This window comes from Peromyscus maniculatus, chromosome 4 (genome assembly GCF_049852395.1).
Source record: "Peromyscus maniculatus bairdii isolate BWxNUB_F1_BW_parent chromosome 4, HU_Pman_BW_mat_3.1, whole genome shotgun sequence".
NCBI lineage: Eukaryota > Metazoa > Chordata > Mammalia > Rodentia > Cricetidae > Peromyscus > Peromyscus maniculatus.
In genome coordinates this window covers 14,850,311-14,866,357 of record NC_134855.1, presented here as the reverse complement: position 1 = coordinate 14,866,357, position 16,047 = coordinate 14,850,311, and positions in this window count along the sequence as shown.

The window sequence follows — 16,047 nt, the reverse complement described above, 5'->3', positions numbered from 1 at the left end:
CAGCTGGGTCTCACACTTTTTGGGGGGGGTTGGGGGGGCGTTTCGAGACAGGGTTTCTTCTCTGTGTAGCTTTGCACCTTTCCTGGAACTTGCTCTGGAGACAAGGCTGGCCTCGAACTCACAGAGATCTGCCTGCCTCTGCCTCCCCAGTGTTGGGATTAAAGGCATGCACCACCACCACCCGGCTGGGTCCCACTCTTTTATGAGTAGCACTTCACCCATGTTCTGTAGGTAAGCCCATTAAATTCACTGGTTCCCCACAGTGAACCTTGGTTTGTCTTTGAGGCCTTATCTTTATGAGGAAAGGGTTGGTTTTTGTCTCCCCAGGGAAAGAATTCTCACAATAGGTGCAGTTTCAGGAGGGGAGCTAGGTCTGAGGGGCGGCAGAAGGTACAGTAGACCAAGTCTGTTTTAAGATTGGCAAGATTACATCATTGGGATGCCCACTGGCACACTGCAGTAGTAGGAAGGTCTAGTGCTGGGTAGGTCGGCAGAGCGCTGCCATCATACATTTGGGCCGAAGCCTAGCAGGAAGGGCCTTCCTTCTTCCTCCTTTAGCGGAAGGAGAGAAAGCAGGAGGTGTGGGGGCAGAAGGCTGACTGGAGTGGGCACCAGCTAGTTCTGTACTGGTGGCAGAGCAGAAGTATTATGGGTTAGACAAGAAAAGGCCTGGGACAGTTGTCTGGGCTGCAGACAGAACACGATGCCTGCTGCATTCCCTGCTCCCTTGGGAGACATCCTACAAGAGGACAGGAGGCTAGAACGTGGGTGAAGGCTTAGACAGAGCCACTGAGTTTGACCAGGATAGAACCATCAAAGGATGTGCTGGAGTCATTGGTGACACTAGGTCATATGGCTAACAAGCAGATGGAGGATCCAGCAACTCAAAGTGCCCTAGGCTCAAGGAACAGCCTGAGGTCCCTTGAGCTCCAGCAGCAGACTGTACAAAGGAAGAATGGACTTGAGCCTAGAAGAACAGTAGCCACGCTGGACTGCTTAGAGCTGTGGATTTAAGCTGACTTCTGAGAGATTAGCTGGCGAGATTACCCTTGTCTAGGCGTTGGGCTTGTTTTCATTTTGAGGGACCTTCCTTCAAAGCCATTTGCCCAGGCTTCTGCATAGTCCTCATGTCCAACATGGGAAGGAGAGGCTTTGGCCCCACCTGAAGGCAGGTCTGTCCCAGCACCTCAAACAACTCACTCCAGGAGATAAGAGGGGTAGCTTATCAGAGAAGCTAGCAGGCTCTGAGGAGGCCAGAGGAACAGCTTCTTTCCGGCCACCCTTGCATCCTCAGTCAGGATACAATGAATGTGCCAAACAGTTGGCAATAGCTCACCTCCCTTCCCACACACACACACCAGCTTGCAACCAGAGCAGGAGGAAACAACCTTGTCCTGCATCCTCCAGTGTCTCCCAGAGGAATGCAACAGTGAGGTGGTATTGTGTTCCCCAAAATACTGTGCACGCTAATAAACTTATCTGGGGTCAGAGTACAGAACAGCCACAATATTAAACATAGAGGATAGGCAGTGGTAGCACATGCCTTTAATTCTAGCATTCCAGAGGCAGAGATCTACCTGGATCTCGGTGTGTTCAAGGATATAGCCAAGCATGGTGACTCACGCCTTTAATCCCAGGGAGTGATGGCAGAAAGCAGAAAGGTATATAAGGCGTGAAGACCAGAAACTAGAAGCTTTTAGCTGGTTAAGCTTTTAGGCTTTTGAGCAGCAGTTCAGCTGAGATTCATTCTGGATGAGGACACAGAGGCTCCCAGTCTGAGGAAACAGGATCAGCTGAGGAATTGGTGAGGTGAGGTGGCTGTGGCTTGTTCTGCTTCTCTGATCTTCCAGCATTTAACCCAATACCTGGCCCTGGGTTTGTTTTTACTAATAAGACCATTTAAGATTCCTGCTACACAACAGTCTGCCTGGCCAGCCAGGGCCCCACTCCCCTGACCTGTCTTCTCACAAATTCTGGTTCAAGCTGGTCCTCCACCCCAACCCAGACACACAACAGGTATAAGCCAGTATACCATAAGTCACCACTGCTGGAGACAGGCTCATCACAGATGCCCAGGAGAAAGTGGTGCAGCGTGGCTCTGAGGCCCACTTCCTGACTGTGGCAATGGTGAGTATGGCCCATGTCCCTAAAGGGAATGTAGCCACAGAAGGCTTGATGTGCATGACCTGCTCAAACATGGTATTTACTCTCTCTTCCTGACCCTTGCATCGGAATTCATACTCATTGTGTGCAGACAGCAGAGAAATCTGAAGCATCCTGGCCCCCGGCATGTATAATGGGAAGACCCCTGACCATACCACCCTGGTCAACAGGAAGCTCTGAAACAGTGTTAAGACCGCACCACAGGAAGCTGGGAAGAGGCCATCTGGAGGGGTCTTCCACCTGAGGGCACTGAGCAGAGAGACCTTTGTAACAGTTTACCTGTAACCTAGGACAGCTGTCCGTCCCCGTCCCAGGAGCTAGGAATCCAGGGTGTTCTCAGGAGTCCCCCCCAGAAACGCACAACGCTATCAGCGCCCAGGTGGAAGCACAGTAGGAGCTCCTGCTAGTAAGAGGCTGTGTGGCCCATTAAGAGCTGGCTCCCCTCCCCTCCCTGGGCTCATTCCTGATAAATCTGGGCAGAGCTGAGAGGTGAATTGGGAGGGAGGCTGCTCCAGACCCCACTGCAGACCCCTCAGGTCTTCAACCAAAACATTATTCCTTCATGACACTTCTGTATGCAGAACTAGATAGAAGCTGGATGTGGTGGTGCAAACCTGTGATCTCAGCACTTAGACTGAGGCAGGAGGATGGCAAGTTCAAGGCTAGCTTCTGCTACACAGGAAGAAAAAAAAAAGATCAGGCAGACACCAGCTTGGACACAGAACTCAGAAATGCACCCTGTCACCCATTCTGAGGACTATTTACTGTTCACAAGTACTTACTGGATAGAATTTGAACATCACTGAATTTATACAGCCATTTATTTCCTGGGTTAAACCGGCAAGCTGGGTTCAATGAGAGACCTTGTCTCAAAAACTAAGGTGGAAGGGTTAGAGAGATGACTCAGTGGTTAAGAGCTACACTGGCTTAGTTTGAGGTCAACTTGACCCAAGCTAGAGTCATCTGAGAGAAGGGAACCTCAATTGAGAAAATACCTCCATTTTCTCCTGTAAGGCATTTTCTCAATTAGTGATCAGTGGGGGAGGGCCCAGCCCACGTGGGGGGTGCCATCCCTGGGCTGGTGGTCCTGGGTTCTGTAAGAAAGCAGGCTGAGCAAGCCAGGGGAGGCAAGCCAATAAGCAGCTCCTTCCACAGCCTCTGCATCAGCTCCTGCCTCCAGGTTCCTGCCCTGCTTGAGTTCCTGTCTTGACTTCCTTCAGTGATAAACAGTGATGTGGAAGCATAAGCCAAATAAACTTTCTTCCCCAAGTTGCTTTTGGTCAAGTCACAGCAAGAGTAACCCTAACTAAGGCAAGAGCAATGGCTTAAGTGACCTGGATTCAATTCCCAGCACCCACATGGTGGCTCACAACCACCTGTAATGAGTTCTGGTGCCCTCTTCTGGTCTGCAGGGACACATGCAGGCAGAACATTGTATACATAATAAATAAATCTTTAAAAATTTAAATAAATAAGAAAAAGAAAAGCAGGGCTAGGGATATGACTCAGTGCAGCACCCTTGCCTAGCATGTGTAAGGCCCTGAATTCCATCTCTATCATGGCAAAGGAAGAAAAAAAAAAGAAATTTAAGACAGTGAACTGACTTTTAATTTGCTAAGTGTGGTGACACACACCTGTAATCCCAGGACTACTGGACAGACTGAGGCTGGAGGATTGAGAGTTTAAGGCCAACCTGTGCCATATAGCATGACCCTGTCTCAAAACAGGGGAGGGGCATTCTCTCAGAAGAGGTCTGGGTTTTACCAGATTACCTAAAGGGTACATAGCGCAGAAAGGACTGGGTGTGGTCACCTGTGTCCAGTAGGAATGTGGAAGGGACATCAAACAAAAATGGACACCCACACCAGCAGCAGCATTCCCTGCAGCCAAGTGACAAAACAGTCGGGTGTCCATCAGTGGATGAAGGATAAACACAAAGGAGTCGGCTTAGTGAAAATCACTGAACTCCCGTAGGGAATGAAGAAGCACTGGCCTGTGCGGATGAAGCTCCCCAGTCTGGTGCTAAGAAGCCAGAGCGGAAAGTGTACATTGAATCAGCAGATCCAGAGCAGCCGAAGTGCTGCAGCCTGGTGTGCATGGAGTGGGAACATGGTGAGTTAGACAGATGTGCAAACCGTGCTAAAAAGCCACTACATCACACACTTCAAAAGAGTGAGCTGTGGGACACAATATTAATCTCAAGCATGTTTTTTGATTTTGTGTATGAGGATGAACATGTACCACAGTGCTCTTAACCACAGAGCCATCTCTCCAGCCCATGTATGTTTTCTAAAAAGGACTTTGAAATAGGGCCAGCAAGATGGCTCAGTGGGTACAGGTGCTTGCACTAAGCCTGATGACCTGAGTTCAATCCCCAGACCACTGTCGGGGAAGAGATGGAGTTGGTCCTGCTTATAGCCCTGGTATCCTTGACCCAACATGAGGGGACAACTAAGGTAAACACCAGAATGTCATTTCTCAGCAGGAAAGGGCCCAGTGCGCGCGCGCGCGCACACACACACACACACACACACACACACACACACACACACACACACCACTTTTGTATGTACTTCCCCCCCCCAAAAAAAAAAGAAAGAAAGAAAAGGAGGAACTGGATCTTAGATATCCTTAGAAGTTAAGGGAATAAATTCCTCAACACAAACATTTTAAAAATTCAAAGTTTGGGTTTTAGTTTTGGTTTTTTGAGACAGGGTTTCTCTGTGTTGTTTTGGTGCCTGTCCTGGATCTCGCTCTGTAGACCAGACTGGCCTCGAACTCACAGAGATGCACCTGGCTCTGCCTCCCAAGTGCCAGGATTAAAGGCGTGCGCCACCACCGCCTGGCTTGTTTTTGGTTTTTTGCTCTTTGAGACTGGGCCTCACCATGTATCCCATATTCGCTTTGATCTCCTGTATGCCGCAGTGCCAAGATGACAGACATAGACACAAAGCAGCGAACAAGCTTCCAGAGGTGACACTCGGCTGGTGGTTCAAGGTGATGGACCTTCCAGCTCAGGCCGTGGCTCAGTTCATCAGTAACCTCTCAGAGGAGGCCCCGCCCTGGTAAACTCAAGGCTGTGACTGGCCGTACACCAAGGCTGCCCTGATTCCCCGACTCCTGATGAGTTCCCCATAGCTATACAGAACTTGAAAAAGAAACTCCAAGTGCTGAAACTGGTAGCTTTGGTAGCTTCAGCAGTTAACAGTTAAGGGAGATAGTTTGGTGGTCACTGAAGTGTGGCTGTGGTTATGTCGGAGAGATGATAGGCAAACATGGCATCACCGGCTATAACGTCTGAAGACCAGTATTTAACATCTGGATTTATTGGGGTTCATATTTGAATGTTCTTGACCATATATGATGAAACTGCTATCCAAATAAAAGAAGAGCTACGAGTAAAAACAAAACCCTAGAAATCAGCACCATCCCCCAGAGCTTCACGTGACGTGTGGAGTCTCGTCGGGGTGATTAGGGAAAGCTTTATTGAGGTGCTAAAGGGACTCTACAGTGGAACGTGTATGGAAGGGGCTAGAGCAGCTCTACCCCGGCCTCTCAGCACAGAGCACCAGCAGAGCCCACTGAGCACAGGCACGAGGCTGCCTCTCTGCTCCCCCAAAGAGAAAATGCTATTTAAACTCAGTGAACTGATTAAATTCGTTATCCTTCTCAGAGACTCAACGGTAGGAGTGCCTGTTAGTTGGGTAGGGCTAAGCACTGAATAGTCACAAACCACAGTAGCAGCTAAAATTTCTGAGCCACCCAGGAGTCCCAAACTTGAGTCCCAGCTTGTGCCCAGCCTAACCTTCCGTAGGATAACCATATGTTCCTAAACCCTGCAGGATGCATCCCACAAGCTCCAGGGGATGCCCACTTGTCCTCTGCTTAGATGTCTGCTACACACTTACTAAAGCTCCTGGTATGGCCATTAGGCCTCTGGAGACAAGCCTGCCCAGGCTTTTGTGCAATTGGGGTTATAGTTCCTGAGCTCCTGAGAGCCCTATCCCAACTCTGCACCCACAGTGAAGCCCCTGTGTTGTGGAATATTATTTTAAGGTGTGTTACATTTGTTTATGCTGTGGAACATTTGTTTAATGATGCAAAGATGTGTTGCATTCTTTTATGTTACATTTGTCTAACTCTGAAGTTGTGTTACTTTGCCTGTCTAAAACACCTGATTGGTCTAATAAAGGGCTGAACGACAGCCAACATCAAGGCAGGAGAAGGCATAGGCAGGGCCGGCAGGCAGAGAGAACAAATAGGAGAAAGAGGAGGAGCAAGAAGCAAGAGAACAAGGTGAAGAGGACGTTAGGGACCAGCCACTAAGCCACACAGCCAGCCACAGGATAAGAGTGGGTGGTCTTTGGCTATTTGGTACATTATGGACATTTGTTATCATTTAGGGGAATATAGGAATATAGGATAAAAAACAACTATTAATCTCAGATATTTTGCATTGGCATGGATTTTGGTATATTGGTACAAATTTAAAATAACAAAAGTTATTTTTGTTACACTGTATATATGTTTCTACTCATTTAAATGATTTTTGTATATTGATGAAAATTTAAGGTTATTTTTGTTACAATATATTGTATGTATGTTTCTATTTTTGTTTGAGGCATTGCCTATGCAGTTCATTTGGAAATGTAGGGTGAAGTTCTAGTTTTTGAAAGTTATTATTATAAACTATATAGGATCATCAGGAAACATAGATTAGTGGTTGGTCATTTATTTTTTTTTTTTTTTTTTTTTTGGTTTTTCGAGTCAGGGTTTCTCTGTGTAGCTTTGCGCCTTTCCTGGAACTCGCTTTGGAGACCAGGCTGGCCTCGAACTCACAGAGATCCGCCTGCCTCTGCCTCCCGAGTGCTGGGATTAAAGGCGTGCGCCACCACCGCCCGGCTTGTGGTTGGTCATTTATAACAATCAAAATTGTAAGTATATTAGGTATGATTTCCAGATCATATGTATATTTTTTAAAGATTTATTTATTATGTATTTTTTTTAAAGATTTATTTATTATGTGCACAGAAGAGGGCACCAGATCTCATTATAGATGGTTGTGAGCCACCATGTGGGTGCTGGGAATTGAACTCAGGACCTCTGGAAGAGTAGTCGGTGCTTTTAACTGCTGAGCCATCTCTCCAGCCCCTATTATGTATTTTATGTATATGAGAGCTCTTTCTTCATGCACACCAGAAGGAATCTGATCCCATTACAGATGGTTGTGAGCCATCTTATGGTTTCTGGGAATTGGACTCAGGACCTCTGGAAGAGCAGCCAGTGCTCTGAGCCATCTCTCCAGCCCACAGAGATATATTTTAGATAGATGGTCTTCAAACCTTCCAAAGACCTACAGAATATGGCATTTAAAATGTTTTGTTAACAGCATTTTTCATGACAATGAGACAGACACATCTGCTCCTGGCAGCACCAATTTACTTCAGAGATGATGGACATTGAAGAAACTCCTTACAGAGTTTTCTTTCAATGTGGCAAGGCTAGCCGTTTGGACAAGAAGCTGCTCTTGCCTGGACTGCTTGACGGTATGTTGTATAAAATGGACACGCAGGACCCACAGGAAAGTGACCACTGAACTTTGCCAAAACAAGGCAGGATGGGCCTTCGGGGTTCCCACTTCACAGAAGAAACTGCCAGACATTCTGCAGGCCACAGAGGAAAGTGACTGACAAACTTCCAACAGAGGTGGGACAGTCTTTCAAATTTCCTGCTTTATCGAAAAGTGTGCCAAATACTCTGGGCCTGTAGGCTGAAGATGGATGCCCCAACATTGCAGAGAAACTTCAGGTGACTGTCCAGGCAGTCAGATGTCTCTGTCATTTCTAAAGGTTTTGGAAGTTGTTTGCAATGCACCTTTTGTTTACTTAAATAATATTATATCTTCTGGGTCCTTTGATAGAGTTGAAGACTAGATAGTTATAGTTGCAGTTTTCCTTAGATATGATAGAAAGTAAATTAGGCATAAAATTTTGTATTTACAAAGATAGGATAGATTATGGAGGATTTTCTTTAAATGTACCAGACACAAATGAATTGGACTTCAGTGCATTGTGAATGTAATCTTAACTTGATAATTGTTCTTATTATATACAGTCTTACTATGTTAAAGTTAAAAACCTTTCTTTAGACAAAAGGAAATGTAGTAGAATATTATTTTAATGTGTTTTACTTTTGTTTATGTTGCACTTGTTTAACTCTGTGAAGCTGTGTTATTGTGCCTGTCTGATAAAGAGCTGAATGGCCAATAGCAAGGTAGGAGAAAGGATAGGTGGGGGTGGCAGGCAGAGAGGATAAAGAGGAGAAATCTAGGGAAAGGAAAAAGTAGCCAGAGAAGGAGGAGGATTCCAGGGGCCAGCTACCCAGCCACACAGCCAGCCATGGAGTAAGAGTCAAAGTAAGATTACAGAAATAAGAAAAGGGAAAAGCCCAAAGGCAAAAGGGAGATGGGATAATTGAAAATAAGAAAAGTTGGCTAGATGCTGGGCAGTAGTCATTCATGCCTTTAATCCCAGAACTTGAACTCTCTGTGAGTTCAAGGCCATCCTGGTCTTACAAATCGAGTTCCAGGACAGTCAGGACTGTTACATAGAGAAACCCTGTCTTAAAAAAAAAATCAAAGAAAAAAAGAAAAGAAAAGTTGGCTCGGAGGAAAAGGTGAATCGGAGGAAAAGGTGAACACTGCAAGAATACTCAAAAGGGCTGAGAGTTGCAAACGCCAAGAATGGCTTTGCATAGTAAATGGAATAGAACAGCTCTGAACTAGAGCTTACTTTTCCTGGTTTGGTCTGACAGAATGATTGAATGCTTTTGTACAAAAATCAGAGCCTTAAAAACAAGGATTTGGTGTGATTGTAAAATGGTGTGCCACTTTGGTAAAACAGTTTGGTGGTTGGTCAAAATGCAAAACATTGTTACTCTGTTACTCAACAATTCTACCCTTAGGAATATATCCTCAAACTACTGAAAATGTGCACCTATGAAACATGTACATGAAGGTTTACAGCAGTGTGTTGCTAATAATAAAAAAGTTAAAACAACTCAAATAGCTATCAAATACTGGAGAGAAATAAACTGTGGCTTATTCATACAATAGAATATTATTAAGACATAAAAATGAATGAGAAACTGACAGATTAAATGACTTTGGTGAACCTTCATAATTTCATTTGTAGATCTTTCCATTTCTAATTTATAAATACATTTGGGGTTATAAATTATAAATGTACTGCCTCCTGTCAACATTGTATACTTCTATTTGATGATTTCTGTGTCAAACATTATATGGAAATGTTTCCAAGTATTTTCTGTATTAACTGTGAATGAATAGAACAATTATTAAATTAATTAAAAAAAAAAAAAGAAAAGAAAAGTTGGCTAGAAACAAGCCATGCTAAGGCCGGGCATTTATAAGAAGTAATAAGCCTCGGTGTGTGATTTATTTGGAAGCTGGGTGGCAGGCCCCCAAAGAGCCCAAAGAGCCCAAAGAGTAAAAGCAACCAACACCACCCCTGGTGTGCCTGCCCTCCTGGAACATCCATCTGTCCCCCACACCACCCCCACCCAGCAGGCACTGCGCTACCAGCAACTGTACAATGGACTGAGTGGTGTGGATGTTGTCTCTTATTAGTCAGGTCTCTGCGGACTACACAGCCCAAACCAAGGATGTAGCTGTGTTTTCACCCCTGCCGGCCCAGGATTCCAGCTATGTGGTGAATGAGAACACCGGTCTAGACAGTGGCAAGTAGAAAAACGCCTTGTTTCCTCAAGTCCAAGTCTAGGGTCTCCCAAGCCCACAGTCAAGTGCCTCTGGCCACACCACTCCTGAGTGGTCTCCATACATCTCAAGCCCAGCTGCTTCTGGGACAAAAGTACTGCTTACCTGTTGTCACCTTTGGACCTTCTGAATTCTGAAGACACACACAGTAAATGCTAAAGAACGTGCTCGAGGCTTGCCTTGGTGTGGCCTCCGGCAGTCGTGTCTCTGCACACTGGAGATGTGTCCACATTTCTTTGGGACCCACATTAAGATGGGTGTGAAGAGGCAGGGCGATAGTGGCACATAACTTTAATACCAGCACTCTGGGGGCAGAGGCAGGTGGATCTCTGTGAGTTCAAGGCCAGCCTGGTCTACAAAGCTAGTTCCAGGTCAGTCCAGGCTACACAGAGAAACTTTTGTCTCAAAAAAAACAAGTAAAATACAATAAAATAAAATAGGTGTGAAGGAAGATGGAACTCAGTCCAGCAGAGACCCAGGTCTGAGCAGGTACCCGCCAGCAGTTTCTAAACTCCTATTCAGGTAAAGGAAGAAACTGAGGCATAGCCTCAAGGTAGGGAGGACAAAGTCTTCACACACAGCCCCTTAGTTCCAAAAGACTTCCACAAGATAAAACCAAATGTCAAGGTCATGCCTACAGCCTGGCAATGGCGGTACATGCCTTTAATCCGAGCACTCAGGAGGCAGACGCAGGCAGATCTCTGAATTCGAGGCCAGCCTGGTCTACAGAGTGAGTTCCAGGACAGCCAGAGATACACAGAGAAACCCTGTCTCAAAAAAACAAAAATAAAAACAAACAAACAAACAAAAAAGACCATGCCTGGAAAGAGGTTCTAAGCATCCAGGGAGACAGCTTCTATGACCAGGGGGACTCACCCTGGGAAGTCTGGGAAGAATAAAGTCCATGGGGGTAGAGCTGCTCCCTAGGGAAAAAAAACTAGGTGATATCTGTCTCTGTGTGACCAATGGTGGGGGTGGGGAGACCTTATACATGGCATCACACTTCTTTTTTTTTTAAATATTTATTTATTATGTATACAGCATGTATGACTGCAGACCAGAAGAGGGCACCAGATCTCATTACAGATGGTTGTGAGCCACCATGTGGTTGCTGGGAATTGAACTCAGGACCTCTGGAAGAGCAGCCAGTGCTCTTAACCTCTGAGCCATCTCTCCAGCCCCGGCATCACACTTCTTAACTGGAAAACCTACCCTCAAGGGACACAGTAGCAAATAGTTTCAGTGTGCAGGGCCAGGGCAACAGGATATACAAGAACAAGGTTGTGCCCCCAAAGCCAGGACAGAACAGGGCAAGCCACAGCCATGTGTATTAGGACACCTGGAAGAACTGGCTGCTGTCCTCTGGGAGCTGGCTGGCCAGAAGAAAAAATGTAACAAAAAGAACTGAATGCAAGGAGCTGAATGGCCTGCACGAGCCATATACCATCATCACCACCATCAAGATTACATTATAAGGCACCATGGCCTCCCTGGCCTGTGCCTTATAATCTAACCAGAGACTAGCCACTAGGGGCAGAGATGTGAAGGGCCCCAGCAAGTAAGTATGACAGTCAACTCCAGGATTCAGGGCCTCTCAGTTGGTAGGGACCTTGGGAATCCAAACAAACCCTCCTTTAGGATAGGACCAGAAGCAAGTGGAGCCAGTCTGAAGCCTAACACCCATAGGGTGTATGGGAGCCTCTTCCTTTCTCCAGGGATCTGTGAGACTCTTAATGGTTCCTATGAAGCAGAAAGGATGTGTGAGGGGATAGTTCTGTGCCTGAGTCACAACTCTTCCTGAGGTCCTTTTCCTCGGGCCTCAGCATGGCTGCCAGTCACACAGCCTCCTGTTGGCACCTCTCTAGAGGGTAGGTATTCTATCCAGGTATCTCCCAATGGACAGCACAGCATCACCCATCTTGGTCTCTCTGCTAACTATCCTGGGATTGGAACCTGACAGGCTGATCTGAACCGACACCATTCTTGTCCCCAGAGAGCACCACCAGACTGCAGAGTGCTGGGTCACCCAGCTTGGCCAGAAAGAAGCTAGAAAGAGGGACAGGCAATTAGGGGTTTCTTCCAGGGCACTCGCCTGTGCAAGGAAGGTTGTCTCCTAAAGTACCCTAAGCTAGGCCTCTGCTTCTCCTTGCCAAGTATCACTAAAAGACATGTATGTATCCTTACATTCTTCCACCCCTCGGGCCCAGGAGGTTTGGAGTTGGAAGTTGACTTCACTACAACTGTGCAGTTCAGTGCATTAAACACATCCACACTGCAGCCATCACCAGCATGCTTCTCCATGACTTCCGCTTCCTAAACTAAAACTGTTCCTAGGAAACACACTTCTCCACTTTCTGTCCTGACTTTGTGAGCTCTGGAAACCTGTGCCTGGCTCGTGTCACTCAGCGTGATTCCTCCAGATCAATCCCCATTGTAGGAGGGGGTTCCTCTCCTGTTATAGCTGAGTAGTGCCCCACGTGATGGACGGACCCACATGCTGCTGACCACAGACACTGGGTTGTCCCACCTCTGGGCTATGTGGTGGCTTCTGCTGTGCACACAGGTGCAGGACCTGCTGGAGAGCTGCTTTCACGTCTTTAGGGCATCTTGGGATGGCTGGATCGTGCACCAGTCTATATTTGGTATTTTGATAGACAGCTGCTGGTGGGCTATGCTTGGAAAACACGCAGCAGTCAGGGGTGGAGGTGCACCACTCTCTAGGGGAATCCTGTGCCTGGCAGCTCAAGCCTTCTGGTAGTGAAAAGAGTACCCTCACCTACCTTCAAGGTCCCTTCCCTGTCTATGACCTACATCTGCTATTGTCCTTCAGGCCCTTTTCTTTGGCACAGAACTCTATCCCCATGACCTTCCTGTCCATCTCCCTCCCTATTCCCTTCTTCTGCAACCCCCCACCCTATCCAATCCTCCACTCAAGATCTTCACCTTATACAACCTGCAATGGTTCTCCGCCTCCCACTCCCTGCCTCCATCTCCCTGCACAGCTCTGCAGCTGGTGGGCACCTCCCAGCTGGGCTCCCATGGCACCCTGCTGACAGGAACAGGTACTGCAGGCCTTATACAACAGGGGACAAGACGCCCAAGGACCAGTCTCAACGTCACCATGTTGGGGTCAGAGGGTATGTATGGAGGACAAGGCATCCCACCAAAAGGTGGTAAGGGTCTAGCAAGGAAGGAAAGCCAACAGATGACAAAGAAATGGTCATGCTCTTGCCTCAGCACAACATGGACACCTTCCCACCCACCGATTATTACTGGTCCACAATCCACACGGCTACCCAGAGAAACCTCTATGTCTGGCCAGCTCTCGAGTATGTCCACTCCTTATTCTGCCCCATGACAAGCATCTCAGACTATAGTTTCTAGTCTAAATGTACAGAGTCCAAACCCAAATATACCTGGTAGTCTTTATTTTCCCGAGACAGGGTTTCTTTGTGTAGTCCTGGCTGTCCTGGATCTCGCTCTGTAGACCAGGCTGACCTAGAACTCCCAGAGATCCACCTACCTCTGCCTCTGGAGCACTGGAATTAAAGGTGTGCACCACTATCGCCCAGCTGTACCTGGGAGTCTTAAAGGCCATAGTTAGAAACATGCCATTCAGGCAGATCTCTGAGTTCAAGGCCAGACTGGTTGGTCTACAGAGTGAGTTCCAGGACAGCCAGAGCTGTTACACAGAGAAACCCTTTGTGTGGGGAGGGGACGGGAGAGGAGGAGCAGAAACATGCCATTAAATACAAGTATTTTACAATAAAACACTGGTTTCCTATCCTAAGCCATCTGAACACAGCAGTGCTTCAAGTCCAGTGTAGAAATCTGGCAAGTAAATTCTGGGAACAGGATCTACAGCTGGCTGAGAAGCCACGTGCTTGAAGCTACCTCCCAACTACCTCCCATCCCATTAAGTTTCTTTTTTTTTTTTACCACCACCATGGCCTGCCAGGTCTGAATCTAGGATCTCAGCACAGGTCCTGCCCTCAAGAAGGTTGTAAGCCCTGAACAACAAGGCCTTCCTTCCCTATATCCAGTTCCCCGACCAGAGTTCCCTTGTGGCCCCCCCCTAAGAAGTGTCCCCCACTGGTCTGCACAGAGACCCATTCTACAAGTTCCCTAAGGGACACGGCTGTGCAGAAGTGGAATGCCACAATTGCCCTGTCTTCAGTAGGAAGACTGCCCTACCTCGGCCAACTGTGCAAGTGTCGGCTCTCGGTGTCACTAGACCTATGTCCACACCTCAGCAGCAGCAGCAGCTACAACTCAAGAGCCACAAAACCCACCCCAACTGGCCGACGTCACTTAGCCATCAACAGCTGGGACATAAGCTGAGCTTGAAGCCAGCTCAAGGCACAGATGCTTTTCTTCTCTCTGGGTCCCAGCTTTCAAGTCAAGTCTACACAGAGAATGACGAAGTCCATGCTTTGCCAGCCCCTCGACACCAGCCCTAAACAATGACTGCCAGAGAGTGTTCACTCAAAAGGCTCCACAAGAGGCTGTGTATCAAGTAGCAGGCAGCACGATGCCTTGAGCGCTCCCCACTGGCCAAAGCCGAGTGGAAATTTGGCACTAGGGTACTACTCTCTGAGGCCACTGGTTACCACCACTGTGGTTCTTCCCAGGACTCCACAGTGTATTAAAACTTGGACCCAGAGCTGGGGGGTTGGTTCAGCAAGTAAAATGCTTGCAGGTGAGCTTGATGACCTGAGTTAGACACCTGGAATCCACATAAAGGTGAAGGGGAAAATGGACTCCACAAGGTTCCTCTGACCTTCTTCATGCATGCATGGTGGCTCACAAACACTCTCCCACACACCATTAACAACTCAGGATTCTTTTTAATGTCTTAAAAACTACAACCCAATAGACACACTGTTCCATGCATAGCAGAGATTGGGATTAAAGAAAGTGCATTTGCAACCTCAGGCCTCAGGCTAAAAGTGGGCCATGGAAGGCACACACTAGCAGGGGAAACATCTGTAAGGACAGCCGAGAAGGGGAAATCCACGTGGGTTGGAGGTGGCGCACGCCTTTAATCCCAGCACTCGGTAGGCAGAGGCAGGCTGATTTCTGAGTTTGAGTCCAGCCTGGTCTACAGAGTGAGATCCAGGACATCCAGGGCTACACAGAGAAACCCTGTCTCAAGAAAAAAACAAAACAAACCAAAAAAGACAAAAAACAGAACAGGAAATCCTTTCTCTCCAATGAAGACCCCTTTCCAGAGCCAGTTTGTGTTAGTCTCTCAAGCTGTCACATGGGCACAGCTGCTTGTCTACTTGGTCATTCCAAGGACATTTGTGTTGTAGAAAACACACACACACACACACACACACACACACACACACACACACAGAGATAGACAGACAGAGACAGAGAGAGATATCATGGACTAAGGCCCAGAGCATCAGGACCTATCCTCAAGTATAGGATACGCCCATGGCCTCCAGAGCCCCTTTATTTTTATTTGGATGTGTATGCGGAGGCTAGAAGAGGGAACCAGACCTGGAGCTGGGGTTGGAGTCAGGCAGGTGGTTGTGAGCCACCCAATGTGGATGCTGGGAATTAACCTTGAGTCCTCTGCCAGAAGAGCGAGTGCTCTTAGGCACTGTGCCATCTCTCCATCCTCCCTCGGAGCTTCTGATGCCTGACACTTCGACTCACGAGGCAGACAGGCAGAGCCCTGGCGTGGGACTGCAGCGGTGCAGTGTGTCTTGTGTGTACCTCCTCTATCACTTTCCTGCTCATTGTAGCCTCGAGGATCAAAACGCCACTTACCAAACACTGGGGTTACAGGTGTGCGCCACCATGCCCGCTTCTCACATGGGTGCTGGGAATTCAGCCTCGGGTCCTCACACTTCTGCAGCAAGCACTTCACCCACCGAGGCGCTTCCCCAGCACCTAGAGACAAGTGCTTAGACGTTTCCGCAACAGGCTGAGTGCCAAGGCTGCAGCTGTCTACAGCTCACCTCGGAGGGGGAAGTCAGGCAGGTGTGACTGCTTCATAAAGACACTAAACACACTTGAGAACTAATGTTTTACACAGTAACACTGAGCAGGGGTCACAGGAAGGGACTCCTTCA